Genomic DNA, 21,609 nt, shown 5'->3' with positions numbered 1-21,609 from the left:
CAGAATAGGAGGCAGTTGAATGATGTGCAGGAGAAACAAGAAGAAGCTAAACTGAGATTAAAATTCGTCATGTTTGAATGAAATGCTGAAGTGCTAGTACTGGTTGACTGTTTCTGTGTGATGAGACTTTCGGTGTTTGTAATTTTTTCTTATACTTTTCTGTATTTACCGCCCCCCCCCCCCAAATGGGCATGTGTTAACTGTATGAAATCTCTTGGGGAGAATGGAAGCCATGAGCTAAATTTAAAGGCAATATATTCCTTTATACAAATAATCTATTGTATCTGAAGTTACTGAAGTTTTTTGCTATCACTTTTCTTATTGGTTTAAAATTCCAAATTGGAGACAACTTAATGATGGAGAGAACAATAATATGAATAGTATTATGCCCTTTACCCATTTCTCAATTCTACTTAGGAAGAAAAGCCTCTAGTACGCTGAGAATATGATCTGATGTAAGATATATTGTCATTTATGGAGAAAGACATTATTAGGTGCATTCTTTTCCTCCTGTTCTCTTTCAAAGTAGGTCTCTGTCAGGAGAACTGTGTATGTAACTAATGTTCTGTTTTTAACACATTGTTTATTATGAGTCATGGAGACTCAAGCTCATGAGATGAGGTCATTACTAGGATGCTTACCGGAGTATTTATGTAACATGTAACAGCTAGAAAGCCAATTAAATACCAATGCAGTTTAATTATATCTTGTTAGAAATACTATGGAAATATATTATAAAAGGCATCTGTTACATATATAGAGGTTTAGTACAACCTTTGTGTAAACTATAACAAATCCTTTCCTCTGGCTGATGCAGCTGGTGCCTGGGAGCATGGCATCTAACAGAGCACAGCTCTGGACTGGGTGCCCTTGTGCAAGATGGAACCTGCATAATCAGTTATGACTGCCCTATGTCATGTGCTCTATAAATGATTTGAAAATAGCTGCTCTTGCTCCATAGGTTCCAAATTGTTCTATTCTTTAACAGAAAGCCAAGAATAACCTTCAGGCGATTTAGCAGAAAGATGCTTATCTAAGCTTTAAGTTAGTCTTGGACCCTGATGATACAAGTCCGTTACTTTGTTTCAGACATCTGGTTTGAATAGTGCCCAGGGTAGAAGAAAATGAAATACACTACACAAGCACATATGAGTTTATCAGGTCCAGCTCCTAGAAGATCTAAGTCAACATTTTAAAATTGCATCTAAATTTTGGGGATATCCTAGAATATTGTATTATATATATGGAAGGGTAGATAAAAAGAGAGAAATATAAATGGACGTTCCTCGTTCCAAAAGAAATAAAGGTGATTTTAAAGGGATACATAGATATAGCATATAAGTATATAAATTTAATATAAATGAAAATAAATTATACAGGAAGTATATAATATAAATGAATTATGTAACATAAATGAAGTAAATGTAAACTGAAATGGGTAAACAAGGGAAAAACATGAGACAGGGTGCAGGAATTAAACCTATATTTTTAAAAAACCATCCTTTATAGAATCTTAGAAACATTTACAAATTGGGTTTCTACCATATGGTTTGAGTAGATTGCTGACACTAAGACTAGGAAGAAGTATCTTCCTATGACCCCTTCAGCATAGGAAGGGATCACTGTGTTATGCCATGAGTATTGTGTTCAGTTTTCACTGTTATGAGAAACCAAGAGTATTTTGTAAGAGTACTTCTGTGTACTCCTATACTCAATATAGATTAATAACATCTCAGCAATGAGCAATTTGGTTTTCTCTGTCTACTAGGTACATATCAGATTGGCAGTACTCCAATCCTGAGTAATTCCAAGGAAGATTTTAGAATATGTCAAGATGCTAAACTCCAGTGAAAGGGTTATATATCCTTTAGGTAATTTTCTAAATGTACTGTTTCTCTAAGTTACATCCTGAATTGTTATGGGATGACAATGAATTCTAGATTGTATTATTGGAAAACACTTGGGATACAGCTATTCTTAATTAATCAATAACGGAAATACTAATCAAGTTATGGTGCAGGTTGAAATTCTCTTACAGAAATTGCAAAGCCTAACAAAAACACACAGGTTAAAAATGTCTCCCCCACTTTACCCGAGATTTTAGCTGGAGAGGTATTTCATAGGATCAAAATGTTTCTTTAAGCATTTACTTTTATTTTACTCTAATATACAGACAAATGGGAGATGAAAACTCCAAGTTGCTTCTTTGTTATGGCTTGAATATTGCCACATTCTGTAATCTCATAGTACAAGGTAATGCCATTTTATCACATACTTCATCACCAGAGTTAGTCATGTTCCTAAGCAGTTTATGTGATGTTGCTGTGCTTTGTTTTATGGGTTAGATTCCTTGTTTTTCAAATAGAAGTAGTCATATTAACTATTACAGTTTCCTGGGTCAGAGGTAAATTATGACATTTTAGTGAGATAAAGTTTAGTGAATACTTTTTAAAAATAAAATACGGGCAAAATTTATTATTTTGGGTGCAAAACAATATAACAGAGTTGAATTAAATTATTTGATTATCTGAAATAAAAATATACTTCTAAAATACATTTTATCTATTTATTTTAATCATGTGTTATGTTAAACTTTCTTTTTAAAAAATAGATTTTATTGATTATGCTGTTACAGTTGTCCCATTTTTCCCTCTCTTTTGTTCCTCTCTGCCTTGTACCTCCCCCCACCCCCACCATCATTCCTCCACCTTAGTTCATGTCCATATATATAGCTTGTTTGGCTTCTCCATTTCCTGTGCTATTCTTTTTTTTTTTAAAGATTTTATTTATTTATTTATCTTTAGAGGGGAAGGAGAGAGGGAGAGAAACATCAATGTATGGTTGCCTTTTGTGCATCCCCTGCTGGTAGTTAGCCTGCAAGGAACCAGCCTGCAACCCAGGCGTGTGCCCTGACTGGGAATCGAACTGCGATCTACTGGTTCGCAGGCACGAGCTCAATCCACTGAGCATTTCCTGTGCTATTCTTAACCTCCATTTCCCCTTCCCACAAATCCCCCTGCAACCCCAGACATCCCCACCTTCCACTCTCAATGAATACTCTGATTTCTTTGACATTTTGTAAATGTGAAGTTGATCCAATAACAGCAGTAAGATATTCCAAGTTAATGCTTTAAACATTATGGATTTCTACTGCACAAAGTTTGCTAATTTTTCCATTTCTTTCAGTCTTGTTGAAGAAAAAAAACTTTGAGAATTCCTGGAAGTAGATGCTACATGTTCATCTCATTTTATGTGATAGGAGTGATTTTGTAAATCTATTCATAATTTAAATGTTCTAAGAGAATATATTCTCAAGGGAATTTAATTGTGGATTATCATGTGAAGCAAACATCATTTTTAACATGTATATTATTCCCTGTTTCTATAGAGGGACTTTCTGACTTACAGGAGTTATTTAAGGTGCCAGAGGAGCATATTCCCATAGTATGTTCCTGAGGAGATATAACCTAGGGAGGACGGGAAGTTGGAATGGGTTGATGAAAACTAACCTGCTCCAACCAAGTATTTGGACCACTTCAGTGAGGTCTCTTAGCTGTTCTGTATGAAATTAAGTCTAGATGACGTGTTCTCTACAGTTGCTTGGAATGAGTTTATTCCAGCATGGTCCAACTCCAGGTTTCCTAGAAATCCATTATAAGCCGTGTACTTCTGGCTCTTCTCATTGAACGGTTCCTCTCAGCTCTCTAAAGTAAGGTAAAAATTCTTTATCTCCCATGGGACATGTTTGGTACCCTCATTCATATCCTCCATCCACTTCCCAATCCTCGTGGTCAAACTAAGTATTTTCTTTATTTTTTAATTATATTTTATTGATTATGCTATTACAGTTGTTCTGATTTTCCCCCTTTTGTCTCCCTCCACCCAGGACCCCACACTCCCTCAGGCAATTCCCCCACCATTGTTCATGTCCGTGGGTCATGCATGTAAGTTCTTTGGCTACTCATTTCCTATACTGTACTTTACATCCTCATGGCTATTTTGTAACTACCTATTTGTACTTTTTAATCCCTTCACATCCTCACACTACTCCCAATCTGGCAACCATCAAAATGCTCTTAGTATTCATGATTCTGCCTCTGTTCTTCTTGTGCCCTTAGTCTGGTTTTTAGATTCAATTGTTGATCGATATATACTTTTTGCCACTTTATTGTTCAAAGTTTTGATCTTATTTTTCTTAAATAAGCCCCATTAACATTTCATATAACAATGGTTTGATGATGATGAACTCCTTTAGTTTTTTTCTTGTCTGAGAAGCTCTTTATCTGCCCTTCGATTCTAAATGATATCTTTGCTTTGTAGATCAATCTTGGCTGTAGGTCCTTGCTTTACATGACTTTGAGTATTTCTTGCCAGTCCTTTCTAGCCTGCAAAGTTTCTTTTGAGAAATCAGCTGACAGTCTTATGGGAACTTCCCTGTGGGTAACTAACTTCTTTTCTATTGCTGATTTTAAGATTCCCTCTTTATCTTATACCTTTACCAAATACCTTTGGCATTTTAATTATGATGCATCTTTGGGTGGGCCTGTTTGCATCCTTCTTGTTTGGGAATCTCTTTGCTTCCTGGACTTGCATGTCTATTTCCTTCACCAAATTAGAGAGATTTTCTTTCATTATTTTTTCAGATAGATTTCCAATTTCTTGCTCTTTCTCTTTTCCTTGTGGCACCCATATTATGAGAATGTTGGACCTCTTGAAATTGTCCCAGAGGCTGCTTACACTATGCTTAATTTTTTTGGATTCTTTTTTCTTCTTATTGTTTTGATTGGTTGTTTTTGCTTCCTTGTGTTTCAAATCATTGATTTGATTCTTAGCTTCATCCATTCTACTGTTGTTTCCCTGTAAATTGTTCTTTATTTCTATTAGTGTATCCTTCATTTCTGACTGGATCTTTTATATGCTGCTGAGGTCCTCACTAAGTTCCTTTAGCATCCTTATAAGCAGTGTTTTGGGCTCTGCCGCTTATAGATTACTTACCTGCATTTTGTTTAGTTTTTTTTTCTGGAGTTTTGATCTGTTCTTTCATTTGGGCCATGTTTCTTTGTCTCCTCATTTTGGCAGCCTCCCTGTGCTTATTTCTATATTAGTTAGAGCTGCTTTGACCACATGTCTTGGTAGTTTGACCTAATGTGGTAGGTGTCCTATAGGGTCCAGTGACACAGCCTCCCTTGTCACCTAAGCTGAATATTGGAGGTGCCTTCCATGTGGGCTGAGTACACCCTCCTACCTTAGTTGCTATTGGCAAATCAGTGGGAGGGATTTTCCTAGGCCAGTCAGTTGCAAGGATTGGCTGTGACCACTTACCATCAACTTCCACCCTCCATGGAGGATCGGCTGTGCAGAAGCAGGGTGGTGGTGCTCCAACATGATCTGTAGCTGTCCACTGGGTTTGTTGGTCCTGGCATTTCCTGGGTGGCTCAGGCCAAGGTCCAGCCTTACCCCCTCAGAGGGGCCACCCTCTCTGAGCTATAAAGGAACCCAAGATGACTGTTAACTTGTGCTGAGCTTGGAGATTCCCAGGCAAAGTCAAGCTGTGAATTTAGGCTAACTGCTATTAGTGCCTAGTCAGGGACTCACTGAGGCCAGCTGTTTCTTGATAGGATTTAGGAAGTTGTGAAGCATGAGCCGAGATCAGCCATTTCTATGGAACAGCAGCTTGTGTGGGCTGGTAAGTTGAGTAGAACAAAGTCGCTGGAGACCTCCAAGGTGGGTCAAACAGTGTTAGCCAGATTGATGGAGCCTCAGATAAGGCATTAGCTTGCCAGTTCAGTCTTGATGGATGTAGTTTCTTTAATTTCATAATTGTCAGACTTCCATTCAACTAGATTTCTGATGCTTCTGAGTGATGGTTGTTCTACATTTTAGTTGTAATTTTGATGTGGTTGTGTGAAGAGGCGACCCATGTCTGCCTGTGCCACCATCTTGTCCAGGAGTCTGACAGATATTCTTAATCCTGCAGACTTTTAGACTTTCTAGAGATAGAGTGGAACAGGCACTTGAGAATTTCCTGTACGCATGTAACCATCATGGAAACTTTCATTCAGTGATAGTTGTACCTCTTCACTCACACACACCTGTAGCTAGGTCTCTGATTCTAGCATTATAAGAAAAATAATCAGGCGATGGGTTTTTTTGTTTGTTTGTTTTTGTTTTTACTGAAAGAATATCATGTTATTTATGCTCACTGTACAGAAGGATATCACTCAATGTGGATACTTTTGAGAATAAAAGGGGCCACATTAAATATTCTGGTGAGGCAATAGGCGTAAGTGTGTTATGTTTTTGTAACTGAACTACCTTCACATCTTACCCCCTTCCAAACTCCATTGGCACAATAGTTCTAACAGGGCAGGACAAGCCATGAAAACCCACAACTTTGCTGCTGAAAGGGGATGACTTGATGGAGTAAAGCAGAGGAGTCAAACTCATTTTCACCAGGGGCCACATCAGCCTTGTGGTTGCCTTTAAAGGGCCAATAATTTTGGGACTATATACTTATAACCATTTCAACTAGGGGCAAGGAGCTCAGCATTGCTGCCAGGTAGAAACAAGGTGCCTGGCCAGATAAAATGAGGTGTCCGGATGGATAAAACAAGGTAGAGGGCCAGGTTCCACCCATGGGCCTTGTATTTGCTACCTGTAGAGTAGAACGTAAAAAACCACATGTCCCTGGCAGCTTTTAGAAACAGTAGCAATCTCAGTGGTAAACACACAAATGAGGTTGCAATTTGTGTTGAAAATGTCAATAAATTGATATATTAGCCAGAAATTTAACAAGGGGAATTGGATAAGGAGACTGATATAGTGGACCAGTCAGAGCTAATACATATCACTGGTGGTTTGGAAGTCTGCACACCTGTTCCAGGAAAGTCAAGAGAGTGTCCAAGATATCCATATACCCAAGCCTGTCTCTAAGCTTTTGGGCAAAGGGGAGATCTGAGAGGGCCCAATGGAAAGTAAGAGCCAAGGAAGACTTGTAAAGGCCTGAACTTTGAATACATTCTCCAACCTATGCACATATCCATCAGCAAAAGTGTTAGTATATTGGCCCAAGGTGTTAAACAAATAAAAATCACTAATAAAAGCAACAGCCCCTTGGAGGGATAATCAGAAGCCAGAATCACTATAATATATTGTACAGAATGTCAGTTTTCAAGAAAAAAAATGTGAGACATGCACAGATCAGGATTGTGACCCATACTCAATAAAAATTCAGTCAAGAGAAATTTTCTCTGGGTCTCAGGGTGAAATTTAGCAGACAAATAGTGGAAAGCAGTTATTATAAATATGTTCAAATAACTAAATAAAACCTTGTTAAATAATTTAATCTGTATTAGTATAATTACTCTTCAAATAAAGTATTTATACAATGATAGAATTTTCTGAACAAAATAGAATTATGGAGTTGAAAAGTACAACCACTAAAATGAAAAATATTTCAAAGGGATATTTGGGGCGAACTATTCAAAGTTCTAAAGGAAAACTGATGAAGAAAGATGACATTCAAGAATTTTATATCCTTCAAAACTGTTCTTGAAAAATTAAGGTAAGGTAAAGATACTCCAAGGTATAAACAAAGCCTGAGGTAATTTATGGCTAGTAGACTGGCCTTAAAAGAAATATAGAAGGGAATCTTTTAGGTTGAAAGGAAATGACAAGAAAAGGTAACTACAATCCACCTAAAGAAATAAATAGCAGTGATAATATAATTATGTAAGCAAAAATAGAAATGGTATAAATATATAACAAAACTCAATTAAAGAGGGAAGGAAATAATAAAGATTAGAACAGAAATCAATGAAATAGAAAGTAATAGAGAAGGTGATTCTTTTAAAAGATCAACAAAAGTGACACAACTCTAGCTACACGGATGAAAAAAAAAGTACAGAAGATGAGATTACCAAAATCAGGAATTAAATTAAACTCCAAAGAAATTTAAAATTATTTACAGTTTAATACTGTAAATAAACATATTCCAAGAAATTTGAAAACTTACATTAATTGGCCTAATATGCAAAAATGCACAAATTACCTAAACAGATTAAAGAAGAAATAGAAAATCTAAGTAGACCTATAAAATTCGGGATAAAATTAAGTCACCCCATGAAGAAAACCCTGGATACAGAGAGCTTCACTACTTCCAATCCAATATTTGTAGAATAGATAATACCAATCTTTCACAAAATTCCAAAAAAATAGGGGAGGAAGGAACACTTTTCAATTTATTCTATGAGAACAGTATTATCTGAGACCAAAACCAGACAAAAACTTCTGAGGGACAAAAAAACATAACAGTATCCCTTATGAATATAGACACCAAAATCCTCAATGAGATATTTACAGAGCAAATACAATAATCTGGAAAAGTATTATACCCCAGACAAGTAGGACTTAGCCCAGGAATGCAAGGTTGGTTTAACACCCAGTAGTTACATGACCTCAATGGTTTTTCTCTCAAAAACCATTTGAGAAAATCCAGTTATCTGCTTGTGACAGTAATTTTCAACAATGTAGGAATAGAAGAGAACTTCTGTAACTTCTTAAAGGGCATCTGTGAATAACCTACACCTAATATCATACCTAGTATGAATAACCTACACCAATATCATGACTGCTTTAACTCCTAGACTAGGAGCAAGTCAGGGTTGTCATATCTTATCTCTTCTATTCAACATTGTACTCTAATTTATGTTCAGAAAGATACAAAAAGAAAGAAAAGGAATACAAAAGGAAAGGGGAAAACAGTAGAAAAGAAAGAAATCAAAGGTATCCAGATTGAAAAGTAAAAAGGTAAATAAAACATTTTATTTGCATAAAATATGTAGAAAATGTTAAGGAATGCATTCACACACACAAATTAATAAATGAGTTCAGCAAGTTCACTGGATACAAGAGCTAATTAATATCAATTGTATTTATATATACCAGCAACAAATAATAAAATTAAGAAAACAATTCTATTCATTATAGCATCAAAAATAATAAAGGTATTTTTTTGTAGAAATTGACAGGCTGATTTGAAAATTTATATGAAAATGCAAATAACCCAGAACAGTAAGAGAATTTTGAAAAGTAGAAGAAAGTTAGATGACTTATACTTGTGGTTTTAAAACTTACTACAAAAACTCTAGTGAAGAAGAGAGAATAGTACTGACATACAGATCAATGGAATGTAATTGTAAGTTCAGATAATTAACTTTTAACATTGTTAGTCAGTTGCCATTGACTATGGGTGATGAATACATGGAAGTTCATTTTACAATGTAGCTCTCTATTCTTGCATGTATTTGAGATTTTTCATAATAAAAATTTTTAAGTGACAAGAAAAAAGAATAAGAGAAATGATTAAAATATTACAATTTACTCTCTATACTGACCACAGAAAAGGACTTGTCTCTTAAAAATCAAATCTGAACAGTGTCAGAATGAATAAATCATAGAGAGGTGAGTGAACTCTCAAAAACAATATGAGCAAGAGACAATAGATGGTGACTAGATGGGATAGCATTCAGAGAAGCACCTGAATTAGGACAGACCCGAATTAGGATAAACTGGAATGCTTTGTTATTGTGTCTTTCAAGTTATGTGGCATGGCGATGCCTAAAACTCCTATTTCCATGAGGATTTTACAAAGTGGAATGTGGTCGGACAGCCCTTTATTTCTAGTCAATGTAAAGATCTCTAGTTCCTCATCCCTTTCATTTATTTTTTATTGTTTAGGGACTTTGTTTTTTGGCCATGTGCTTACAGGCTAGGTTACTGTAATATAATGCATTTATTACTTCTCCAGAAAGCCATTCAGAATCTTTAACTAGTGCAAAACATACAACTCTTTTGCTAACTCATCTCTGCCAAGTGAAGCATTCTTTTGAGCTTTGTAATTTCCATTGATTACTAAGTTGTATCCCAGTGTATCACTGAGTGTTGACTCATCGATAAAGTCTTACACAGTTTGGTCCTGATGAAAGAAATTTGACAGTGGTGGTCAATTTTCTAATGACTGAGACTGGTCTTGGTGACTTGAAAAAATTTAACAGATTTTGGAACCTGGAATATCAGGAACAAATTAGTCCTTACTGATGACCCATACTCCAAAAATCTACTTTTAAAGGTGGATTCTGCAAATAGAACTGAACTTGGCGGGGTGGGGGAGGTGGCAGGCAGGAAGCTGAAAAGTAGACAATAATGCCAAAAATAAGGTTCTAGTTCTAACTTTCTGATCTTTAATCCAAAATGTCTTTAGAAAACCTCATTCTTTGATGACCATTCTTCCAAACGTTTTCTACCCAATCCTTAACTCCACTACATAGTGAGAGTTAATGATTTTCTCATGAAGCAGATATGAATAGGAACAGCATTCAAAGACAACTGGTCTCACTTCCAGGGCCATCTTTGGGCCAAGATATGTAGTCGCCAACAGTGAGTTGGCGACTGTATTTTTTGAGTCCTGGCGCAAAGTAAGATCCATCTGTTTTGCCCAGCCGTTTGCCTGAGTGCCACAAAATGGTCCTGTTATTAGTCTTATTTGTGGTCCTATTTGAGGTTAGGGGATAATGTAAATAAACTTCAGTCCGGCTTGTGATGAATGTAACATGGGAATTAAAAGTGGTGGTGTCGGTAGTGGTAAGTGATGTTGCGTCTCTATTTTCTCAATTGCTCTGTTTTCTTTGGATTGGGAAACAGACATTTAAGAATGAGTTTGTCATCTGGAAGGATAGTTGTGACCAAGTTTCTCTCAACAGGATACAAGATGTTATTTTTGAGCTTCATTACCCTCACCAAGGGGAAAAAAAGAGAGGGAAAAAATAAATAAGGAAGAAAGTGAAAGTAAAGAAGAAAGTCAGTGAAGTGAAGAGAAGGGTCAGAGGAGAAGGGGGAATGCCGGTGCGGAAAGGTAGAGAATGTCACTTAACTGTCTGTTTGTAGAAATGGCTTTATTATTTTGAAGTGATAGTTTAACTCGCTCCACATCTGGTGAATCAAGAAAAAGGAAATCTGACTGATTAAATTGAGCTGGTAGTTGTCAGTTAAATCATTTATGTATAAGTATGCAGTCTAGTTTCCATTACCTTTTCTTGTCTGAACTAGACAGTGAATCAGCTTCACTAACCAAATTTGAGTGGTGAGTAGAACAATACCAACTGGTGATTCAGATTTATGTAGAGGTGAGCAGTTTTTATATTTCTGAATCAGTTATTGGGGTTTATTGTTATTCTCTATAATTTCTGATTCTGAGTTATTTTTGTCAGTTTCTTTTATAAATGTTTTTTATGCCTTATAAGGATATATACGCACTCCCTTCCTCTCATTCAGTTGTCCCTGGTGACGCCTCCATAATTTCTGTCTTTACACTGCTACATTTCTAGTCTAATTCAGGCATGTGAGAAACAGGGGAAAAGTTTAGTCAATGTCAGTGATTTCTTTTTCTTTTTTTTTTTTGGATCCATTCATGGATAGATTTAGTGAATCTGAACCAATTTGCATTTAAAATATATATACATCAAATAGACACAATACTCAAAATATTCCTCCATATGTTTCAAGGGAAAAAAACAGAATTTACAAGTGAGAACTAGATGCATTTCCTAATAAAAGATGCAATTTCAGGGATGATTTATGATCATGCTCTCATATGTGGAGACATTAAAATACTACCTTGCACTGATGTAAAGGTGGACATAAACATACCCCTTTAGTTTCACAAGTATATATAAAAATGCATTGCCAAGATGTAAAATAAAAGGAAGATAATCGTATTGTCTCCATCTTACATTTAAAAAATGATATATTTCTAAATCATGTCATGTCAGTTATTTAAAGCTAAAAAATAAGGATGGCTTCATCCAATCTGTTATTTTAAATAACTATTATCTTTTTTATAGAAGGTGTTGTATGAAGAAAGAATTGAAAAAATAGGGTGATGTTTAAAGCCCACATATATATGACATACTTGGAGATTTTAATGCTTGGACTCTTAATTTGAACATTAAATGTACATATAAATATGTGATTACAGTTACGTAAACAAGGAGGTCTGGTTCAAACCCTGATGGTCTTCCCAAGCGGCTTCAAACAGCAGTGGCTGCATATGACAAGATATACAGTATGATGTGGTGTGGCACATGCTACCCACAGTGCATTGCAGTGGGCATTTTGTATCGCTAAATATGTCCGTTCACCTCCACTTTACCATCTGCCCCACCACCAGTTCACTCATCTGAAAGTAGTGGATCTAACATTGTTTTTTCCAGTTCTATTTAAAGTCATGATTTCCCTTCATGTGATCATAGATTTTCTTCTTTATTCTCTAAAATTAACATTTTATGTAATCTTTAGGTTGTGAAATTGTTTAGGTTTTTTTAAACCAGATAGAATATTGTTAAAATTCCGAGGCACTGAGCTTCTAGTCATATCATTATGAAGTCCTTAACATGGAGGCATATTTTGTTTTTCAGAATTGCCTTTTTTTCCCTCTTTAGATCCTTTTCTTTTCATTAAAAAACTACTCTGGGAAGAGAGGGTTTTTTTTTTTCTTAACAGAAAAAAGAAGCCACGCTTGACTGATAATGCATTGCTTTGGATGGTGAAACATTATGAAAGTTTAATTTTTAATTAAATCTGAAATACCAATTATAACTGAAAGAGATTTTAACCTGTTTCTTTTCAGACTGCCTGAAGTTACATTTAGAGACTGAAATCACTGCACCTTAAAAACAAAAGACTGAGCTGCACTGCATCCCTGTAAGTGAAAGCTTCCTGCACTTTCCTCTGTGTTTTGGTGACCAGTTCAATAAAGGACAAAAATATTGCTAACATAGTAACCAGACACAGGTAAAAATTTGAATGTCCCTGAAGAAATATATTTTTTAAATAATTTTCTTATTTAAAAAAAGAAAATTTATTGGGCTCAATATTCAGTATGTCTTTTTTATGCAACCTAAATCGTGAATTCTTTCTTTTGGCTGGTTTGAATCGCGTGAGGGAGTGTGTCACCCACCGTGCAGCAGCACGGTGACATGTACCCTGTCAGGAAGGATTCTTGCATTTTTGTACCAGTCTCACTGACTGCAACATTTCTTATGGAATCGAGGTAAATTCATTTTTTGTGATGTCATTAGAAATATTTAGCCTCTGTGTCAATGGAAATGCAGAGAAAGTTCATGATGACATCACAAGATTCTGCTGTCTTGAGAACTTTGGGCAAAACTAAGTAAAATGCATAATTCCCTTGTGTGCGTGTGTTCCCCATTCTGCTATGAAGCAGTCAAAATAGCACATCTTATGTCTTCCCGTGAGCTACAAGGCTGTCTCTCAGAGCCCCATTGTTCCATAAATGCATGTCAGAGTCTACCACAGTCTGGTCTACCCTTATTTAGCTGCTGTTTTGTCAATGTACTTGGAAGAACAATTAACATTTGGGATTTCAATGTCTGAATAACAGGCAGTGAATAGAACCCGAGCATATAAAAGATTCAGACGCCCAGTGTAAGAAAACAGAAGCTTATCATTGGTGGGGGAAGAAAGAAAAGCATTTTAATGCTGCACTCAAAGGTTGTGAAATACTACAAGGAAAGTTGATCAGGTTTTTCTTCTTAATTTTAGATCAAAATGTGCATTTTGGTAATGATATACAGAAGGTTATGATGTCTTCCTATGTTTTGCAGTTTAACGCATTTCAATGTCTTTTGCTAGAATATCTTAAAATACTTAAATAACATTAATCTGTTTGAGTCATTGTTGGGATGCCGGCTGTGGAGTGTACTGCATCGTGGATTTCAGTGTCGCAGTGCCTGTCCAGCAGAGTACGCTGAAAGGGATTTGCACGATTTCTTCCATTTTCACTTTTGGTTCACTGCACTCTTAGTATTGACTATAATTCTTTGTGTGTTGACTATTGACAGTCCTGAAGTTGTTAAATATCTCTGCCTATTGTTTGAATTTCTGCTCAGTCCTTTTTTTTTTTTTTTTTTTTTTTGAGAGATGATGCATGGACAGAGTAATAGCACCTTACTGTCAGGGTATCCAGAGGGAACTTTGGCAGCTCCTATGTGTTGCCCACTGAGCTCAGTGCCTAGCTAATATGAGTGGATAAATGATGGTTATTGTTATTTTCATCATAACTATAATAGTTCTAACCCATAGATGGTAAGGTCTCTAAAAACAGGCCTATTTTTTATTCACTTTTGTAATCCCCAGAGCTTGGCATAATAATAGTAATCAAGAAATAGCTGTTGTTATTTGTACAATTACAAAATTTATTAAAAATCAGAACTTTAGGATTCATTCTGTCAGAATTTATTTATTTTTTGTGAAGAGGGTTTGAATAAAATTTTTGACAGAAACATAATTATGAAGGAATTTGTCACAGACAAACCTACTGTTTATCATATCATATTAAACACCTGTCTCCCAGTCTTTCTATTCTTTGACTTTACTCCTGACCAAAATGCGACATTCACATTTTTTTTGTCTGTGAAATTGTGTTCAGTAGTTTTCTAAGCTGTGTGTCCTGATCTCATACACTGGAGATGTCTCCAAAGATAACTCTTCCTGACTCAGGATGGATGATGCTCTGCACCTGTTTGTCTAATTGTCATGCAGTGATTGCGCTTCAAGGAAATAGGGCAAATGGTACAATAGGTATTGGGTCAAAAGGCCAGGGACTTGGGAAGTTGCCATTAGAAACTTCTACTTTCAGTGCATAAAAAGCTAGGACCAGTTTCTCAGCACTAATAGGATCACAACATTCTTTAGGTCTGAGAACCCTTTGCCCTCTCCTAAGTTTAGCTTTCTGGGTTTTTTTTTCTTTTTCTTTTATAAGGATCTCTGCCCTCCCCTACCAATTTTAATTTATTTCCAAAAGGAGTTCTTTTATTTTTATTAAATTAGCTTCTGGTAATGCAAATTAAGGCTCTCATAAAACTTAGCCTTTGAGGCAAAACTAAAATGATAAAATTTAGGTTAAGTGAAGAGTACTGTTATCATGTTAAATAACATTGAAGGTTATCAAAGAACTTAATAAACATATTTCACACATTTAAGGTTAAAATTGAGGTGAAAGGTATTTAAGGGCATTATATATTATTGGTAGAAAGGATATTGGTAAATATTATTGGTAGAAAGGATATAAGAAATAAAAGGTCAATCATCTTGTTTTGAAATAAGTAAATTGAGGCCCAGTGTAGGGCATCGATTTCGGAGTTATTAATAGTGAAATAATTGAAGTCACACAGTGGTGAAAAGCAGTGTCAAATCATGGGAAGAGTATGAATGTGGAGTTTTACAAACATATTCATATCCATATTGGTCCCACCAATGTAGATCATCCTTAGCCATTGAGACTTGAGTGTAGACCCTCAGTTAGAGTCTAGGGTTTTGATGTTTCCTTTGTACTCAGGGATTGAGCAGTGTTTCCTGAGGGACAGATTGCCTTTGGCTCATTTTATGAAACCAACTGAACTGTATTTCTACCGTGTAGTCCAAAATTTGTATATAAAGGGGTATTCTGAAAACATTTATGGTGATCCAAAAAGTTTTTTCCCCTGTACATTTTTATATCATGCAACAAGTCACATAGAGGTTAATTTGTTTGGTTGACTTAATATTCTTCATGATGATTTACAAAGTGGACAAAACACCATTAGAAACTTCAGTAGTTTAATTGGATTTGGATGCATTATAAAAACAGTAATCAAAACAGAACCCTTGTGACATGGAATTTAGACTTCCCAATAGTATGCATCACACATGGTGTCAGAATGTCACTATCACCAGGGGTTATGTCCATCAGAGAAACGTTTTTTAGAGCCTGAAAAATGAAGTAAACTTTAACAATTTAAAATGAAATACTAGCTCTGGTCTTTTATTTCAGGTTTTCTTTATTGGATTCTGTCATTTAGCAATCCAAAGTGACCAGTGTAGGGACGTTTCTATTATTTTACCCAGAACTAAGTCCTAAATACATCTTAGTTTCATCCTCAGATCTATTTTATCTCCTCCAGATTTTTCATGCCCCCACTATGAACAAGCTCAAGTCACTGTATCCAAAAAGTTAGTGACCCAAATCTTTGTGTCCTAAAAGAGGAGAACAAATATTCTGCCTTAAAAACTTCCATGGAAGATTTGGCATATACCAGTGAAGGGAGACTTGAGGCACAAGGATGCCCGAGAAGGGCTTTGGAAATAGGTACTCAAAGTTCTCTCCGCAGACTTTCCCTCTCTTTTCTTTATGATAATGAATTAAAATTTCTTTTATACCTCTTATTAATGAACCATTTCACCAGGATACATGGAGAAATAACACCTGTTACCTATCATTAAGAAATTTATGATCTACTTGAGAAGGAAGAAGATAAAAATCTTCTTGTAGATAAAATGTTATATGGGTAGAGTAGAAGAAATAAATGGTTATTATTTCTTGTGGACCATCAAGGGATAACATGACATTAACAAGCAGTCCAAGCAGAGGGAGTAATAAAAATAAAAGATGAGGGAACAGTGAGTAGTAATATTGTGATGTGAGTATAGGATGCTGGTTGAGGACAGTGTTTTCCAAAGTGTGGATTGCAGCCCATTCATAGGACATGAAATCAGTTCAAAGGATTAGATTCAATGTGCTTTTAATGAAATAGAATCAAGGGAAAAATAATTTATAAAAACTTTGTTACATATTTTAAGGTAATGACTATAAAATAAATATAGTATTTGTTACTGGGAATCATGCTACCAAAATATGAAAGCAAATCTAAACATGATAGTTATTTTAAATACTCGACACACGTAATCCTCACTAAGGGATAATATTATTTTTGCCTTCTTATATATGAGAAGATAGAGGGATTAAGCCGTTTGTTTATGACATACAATAGGTAAATGATAGAGATAAGATGTGAATATGGCTGCCAAACTCCACATTCATACTCTTCTCATGATTTCACCTGCTTTTTACCATTGCATGACTTCAATTATTTCATTATTGATAACAAACACATTTGTATCTCTAGTCCTGACATCACTCCCAAACTCCAGTCCGAGATCTACAATATCCTTATTTAAATCTTCAACTGAATATCATACTAGTTTCTCAGAGTCAGAATATCAGCATGGAATTTATCCTCATAGTTAAAAATCATTCTCCTTTTGACTTTCCTAATTTTCTTCAACCCAATTCTCCAGGTCTCTTGGATCAAAATATTTTTTTTTTTTTTTTGCCTCTTTCACCTCCCTGCCTCCTCAGATGTCCAATAAGTGGCCAAGTTTTGTTAAAACAGGTTCTTTGGGACCTCTGTTCTAGTCAGGCTTTTATTCTCTCTTGCCTATAATAATCACCTAATTGGGTGAGACAGAAAAAGGGAAACCAGCTTATCCTGAACACTGGTGCCCCATTAGGTTTCCTGAAGCAGGAACCCCCAAGGTGATGTCACCATTATTCAGATAAAACTTTAATAATTCTTTATTAATTACTGAAAATTCCCCACCAATATTTCTGTTATGGTAAAACCTAATTCTAATTCCATTTCTGACTTTCATCTTATGGTGTAACACATCATAAACTCAGGCCAAATTCCCTCATCACCTGCATTAGTTTGATAGTTATTGTTTGTATTAATTCCATGAAACTTTCTTTCCCTGACCTGGTCAGAAATAATCAACCCTCCCCTACTGACCAAGCTCAGCACCAACAATTTGATTTTGAACTTCTAGCCTTCAAACTTGGGAGAGAATAAATTTCTGTTGTTTTAAGTCAAAAAGTTTGTAGTAATTTGTTATAGCAGCCTAAGAAACTAATAGAGTTCTTACCCACATTGGTTTTTGAGACATGAATTACTTTCTATATTTTTAAACAATATTTATGTGCACACCTTATATATATTTTAAAACTCATCCAAGGATAGGTCTTTTCTTGATTTTAGAGAGAGAAAAAGGGAGAGAGAGAAAGAAACATTAGTGTAAGAGAGAAACATTGACCAGTTGCCTCCGGTATGTGCCCTACTGGGTCAAACCCACAACCCAGGTGTGTGCCTGACTGGGAAGCAACCCTGCAACCCTCCAGTGCACAGGATGATGCGCCAGTCATCTGAGCCACCCATCCAGGGCCACACCTGATGCTTTATACTAGAAAAGAAATTCTTTAGAGATAGAGCCCATATTTAATTGAAATTTCTAAACCCCACAGAAGTACCACAATAGATCATTAATTCATTATTCAATCATGTTTAAACCTAGCAATATAGAAATAATCCTTTAGCCCTGGCTGGTGTAGCTCAGTGGATTGAGCATGAATCAAAGGGAAGACGGTTTGATTCCCAGTCAGGGCACATGCCTGGGTTGTGGGCCAGGTCCCCAGTTGGGGGCATGTGAGAGGCAAGCACACATTGATGTCTGTCTGTCTCTCTCTCTTTCTCCCTTCCCTTCTCTAAAAATAAATAAAATCCTTTAAAAAAAGAAATAATCCTTTAGACTCTCACAGAATTTATAATCTCCTAAGGGAATCAGACATTAAATTCATGAACAGATAATTACAAATTATAAATTATAGTCCATTAAAAGAGCTAATAGGTAAATAAAATAATAGAAGATGGGCAAATCTGCTATACAGTCCACTTGGTGCTCAAGAAATAATTTTCAGAAATAATCTCATTTACATTGAGAGTTGAAGGACAAGAAGTCCAGCCAGGTGAAAATTTGGGATGGGGATGGAAACATGTGGAGGAGAGAAAGTTCCAGGCAAAAACATCATGGACAAAGCCCTGAGGATTGGACAAACTATGCATTCAAGGAAATAAAAAATTTGTTTTTTTTATTTTTATTTAATTCTTGTTCAAGTACAGTTTTCTGTCTTATATTCCCAGCCCTGCCCCCTCCCCCCCCCGGTGCTCCCCACCTCCCTCCCATTTCCGACCCCCACCTTAGTTATTGTCCATGTGTCCTTTATACTTGTTCATGTGAGTCCATCCCCTTTTCCCCTGTGATTCTCTCCCCTCTCCCCTCTGGACCCTGTCAGCCTGTTCCGTATTTGAGTGTCATTGGTCATATTTTGCTTGCTTGTTTGTTTTGTTGTTTAGATTCCTGTTAGAGGTGAGATCATATGATATTTGTCCTTCAACACCTGGCTTATTTCGCTCAGCATAATGCTTTCCAGTTCCATCCATGATGTTGCAAAGGGTAGGTGCTCCTTCTTCCTTTCTGCAGCATAGAATTCCATTGTGTAAATGTACCATAGCTTTTTGATCCAGTCATTTATCGATGGGCATCTAGGTTGCTTCCATCTCTTGGCTATTGTAAATTGTGCTGCTATGAACATCGGGGTGCATAGGTTCTTTTGGATTGGTGCTTCAGGGTTCTTAGGATATACTCCTAACAGTGGAATTGCTGGGTCAAAAGGCACGTTCATTTTTAATTTTCTTAGAAAATTCCATACTGTTTTCCATAGTGGTTGTACCAGTCTGCAATCCCACCAACAGTGAACTAGGATCCCCTTTTCCCCACAACCTCTCCAGCACTTGTTGTTTGTTTGTTTGTTTATGATAGCCATTCTGACTGGTGTAAAGTGGTATCTCATTGTGGTTTTAATTTGCATCTCTCTGATAGCTAGCGATATCAAGCATCTTTACATGTATCTCTGGATCCTCTGTATGTCCTCCTTGGAAAAGTGTCTGTTCAAGGTCTTTGCCCATTTTTTAATTGGGTTGCTCATCTTCTTTGAGTGGAGTCAAGTGAGTTCTTTGTATATGTTGGAGATTAAGCCTTTCTCTGAGGTATCATTGGCAAATATGTTTTCCCAAACAGTTGCTTCTCTTTTAATCTTGATACTGTTGTCTTTAGCCATGCAGAAGCTTTTAATTTTGATGAGATCCCATTGGTTTATTCTTTACTTTATGTCTCTTGCTCTAGGGGACGTATCAGTAAAAATATTGCTGCATGGAATATCTGAGATTTTCCTGCCAATGTTCTCCTCTAAGGCTTTAATGGTTTCACAGCTTATATTTAAGTCTTTTATCCATCTTCACTTTATTTTTGTGTATGGTGTAAGTAGGTGCTTGAGTTTCATTTTTTTGCATGTGGCTGTCCAGTTCTCCTAATACCATTTGTTGAAGAGGCTATCTTGGCTCCATTTTATGTTACTGCCATCTTTGTCCAATATTAATTGACTGTAGAGATTTGGGTTTATTTCTGGGCTCTCTGTTCTATTCCATTGGTCTGGGTGCCTGTTTTTATGCCAGTACCAGGCTGTTTTGATTACAGTGGCCTTGTAATACAGTTTGATATCAGGTATTGTGATCCCTCCTACTTTGTGTGGCTAAAGCAAAATGAGGTCAGAGAAGTAACCAGAATATAATTTAGATTATGTTCTGAATACTCTAAAAATGTGGGGGACTCCCAAAAAACTGGAGTTATTTTCTTGAGGGCAGGTGCCTTGTAGTACAGGCTCCCCCTGCTCAGTGAGTGCTCTAGGAACCCGTCTGTATCAGTATATCAGCTGCTGGTGTTGTGAGAGGCTGCATTCAGCTTCAGTGAATTTTTTTGAGGACTCTTTCAATGTGTTTGCGCATTTCATGATGGGTGATTTACAAGTGCACCTGCATACACCATGCTGAGTTTTCAGCAGTTTTTGAACAGAAAGGCATGACCCTTGTGCCCCACTCCCCCTTTTTACTTGATCTTGCCCCGAGTGACTATTTTTTGTTTGTTTCCCCGAATGGAAAATGTCCTCAAAGGGAAATGTTTTGCTACCGTGGAAGAGGTGAAACCAAAAATGGCAGAAACACTAAAAGGCGTCAAAATCTATGAGTTCAGAAAGTGTTTTTAGCAGTACAAAAAACATCTCCATAGGTGTATGATGTCAAATGGAAAGACTGAAGTTTAAACATCTAAGAATAAATACACACTTTTTAATAAAAAATTCTTGTGTTTTGGGGGTGTTTCCTCTCATATAGTAGATGTTTAAGTATAGCTCAGGATGAAAAAAGATGAAAATAATTCAAAGCTAAATAGTATGTACAAACTCATAGCATCTACACATTTATTTTGTATTCTCATTCAATGTTTACTTCTGATTTTGAGGAGGGCTTGAACATCTGAAGCTGAGGTCTAATAATTCACAAGATATTTCTGTTTGTATAACCAAAGTAGATCTCTGACAACCTTCTAAGATATGGTAAAGTTAATTTTATTTCCTTTGCGCTTAATAATTATTAAAATTCTGTTGTTGGTTAATGGATCTTTTATTTTTATATATTTTTAAATATTCATTGTGAAAGATAGGAATGAGTACTAAAAATGTGTTTTTCTCCTAGAACACATTTTTAACTGTTAAATCTTAACCTTATTTTTATATTTGTTGTATTTTATCATATGCAATGACCAAGAGCCTGGAGGCATAGAAAGCCTTAAAATGAATCATCATTATCCTCGTTATTACTACTTACAATTTTACTGAATTTCTGGATTAAAAACAATCCATACTGTTTTCAAGTGTGATGCATTACAATCCTGGAATGTCACTAAGTCACAATAGAGATAATGGTTTGTTTGCAGAGTGATGGAAATTAATCCTCTTTTACAATTAAAGAAAAAATAGAGTAAAGAGAA

General features: G+C 36.0%; 1 protein-coding gene across 6 annotated transcripts in view; it reads left to right on the top strand.

Annotated features, from left to right (window-relative positions):
* Positions 1 to 21,609, top strand: part of ZBTB20 (zinc finger and BTB domain containing 20) — an 826,710-nt gene that overhangs the window by 328,179 nt on the left and 476,922 nt on the right. For all 6 annotated transcript variants that reach the window (XM_037057415.1, XM_037057412.1, XM_037057413.1 and 3 more), the window contains one exon: positions 12,686 to 12,759. The gene's annotated coding sequence lies outside the window, so the exon portion shown is untranslated. The remainder of the gene's footprint in view (positions 1 to 12,685; positions 12,760 to 21,609) is intronic.

This window comes from Sturnira hondurensis, unplaced genomic scaffold (genome assembly GCF_014824575.4).
Source record: "Sturnira hondurensis isolate 20B ecotype Veracruz unplaced genomic scaffold, ASM1482457v3 Scaffold0009719, whole genome shotgun sequence".
Lineage (NCBI taxonomy): Eukaryota > Metazoa > Chordata > Mammalia > Chiroptera > Phyllostomidae > Sturnira > Sturnira hondurensis.
Note: the sequence above shows the minus strand (reverse complement) of the source record. Positions and strands in the feature narration are given on the sequence as shown.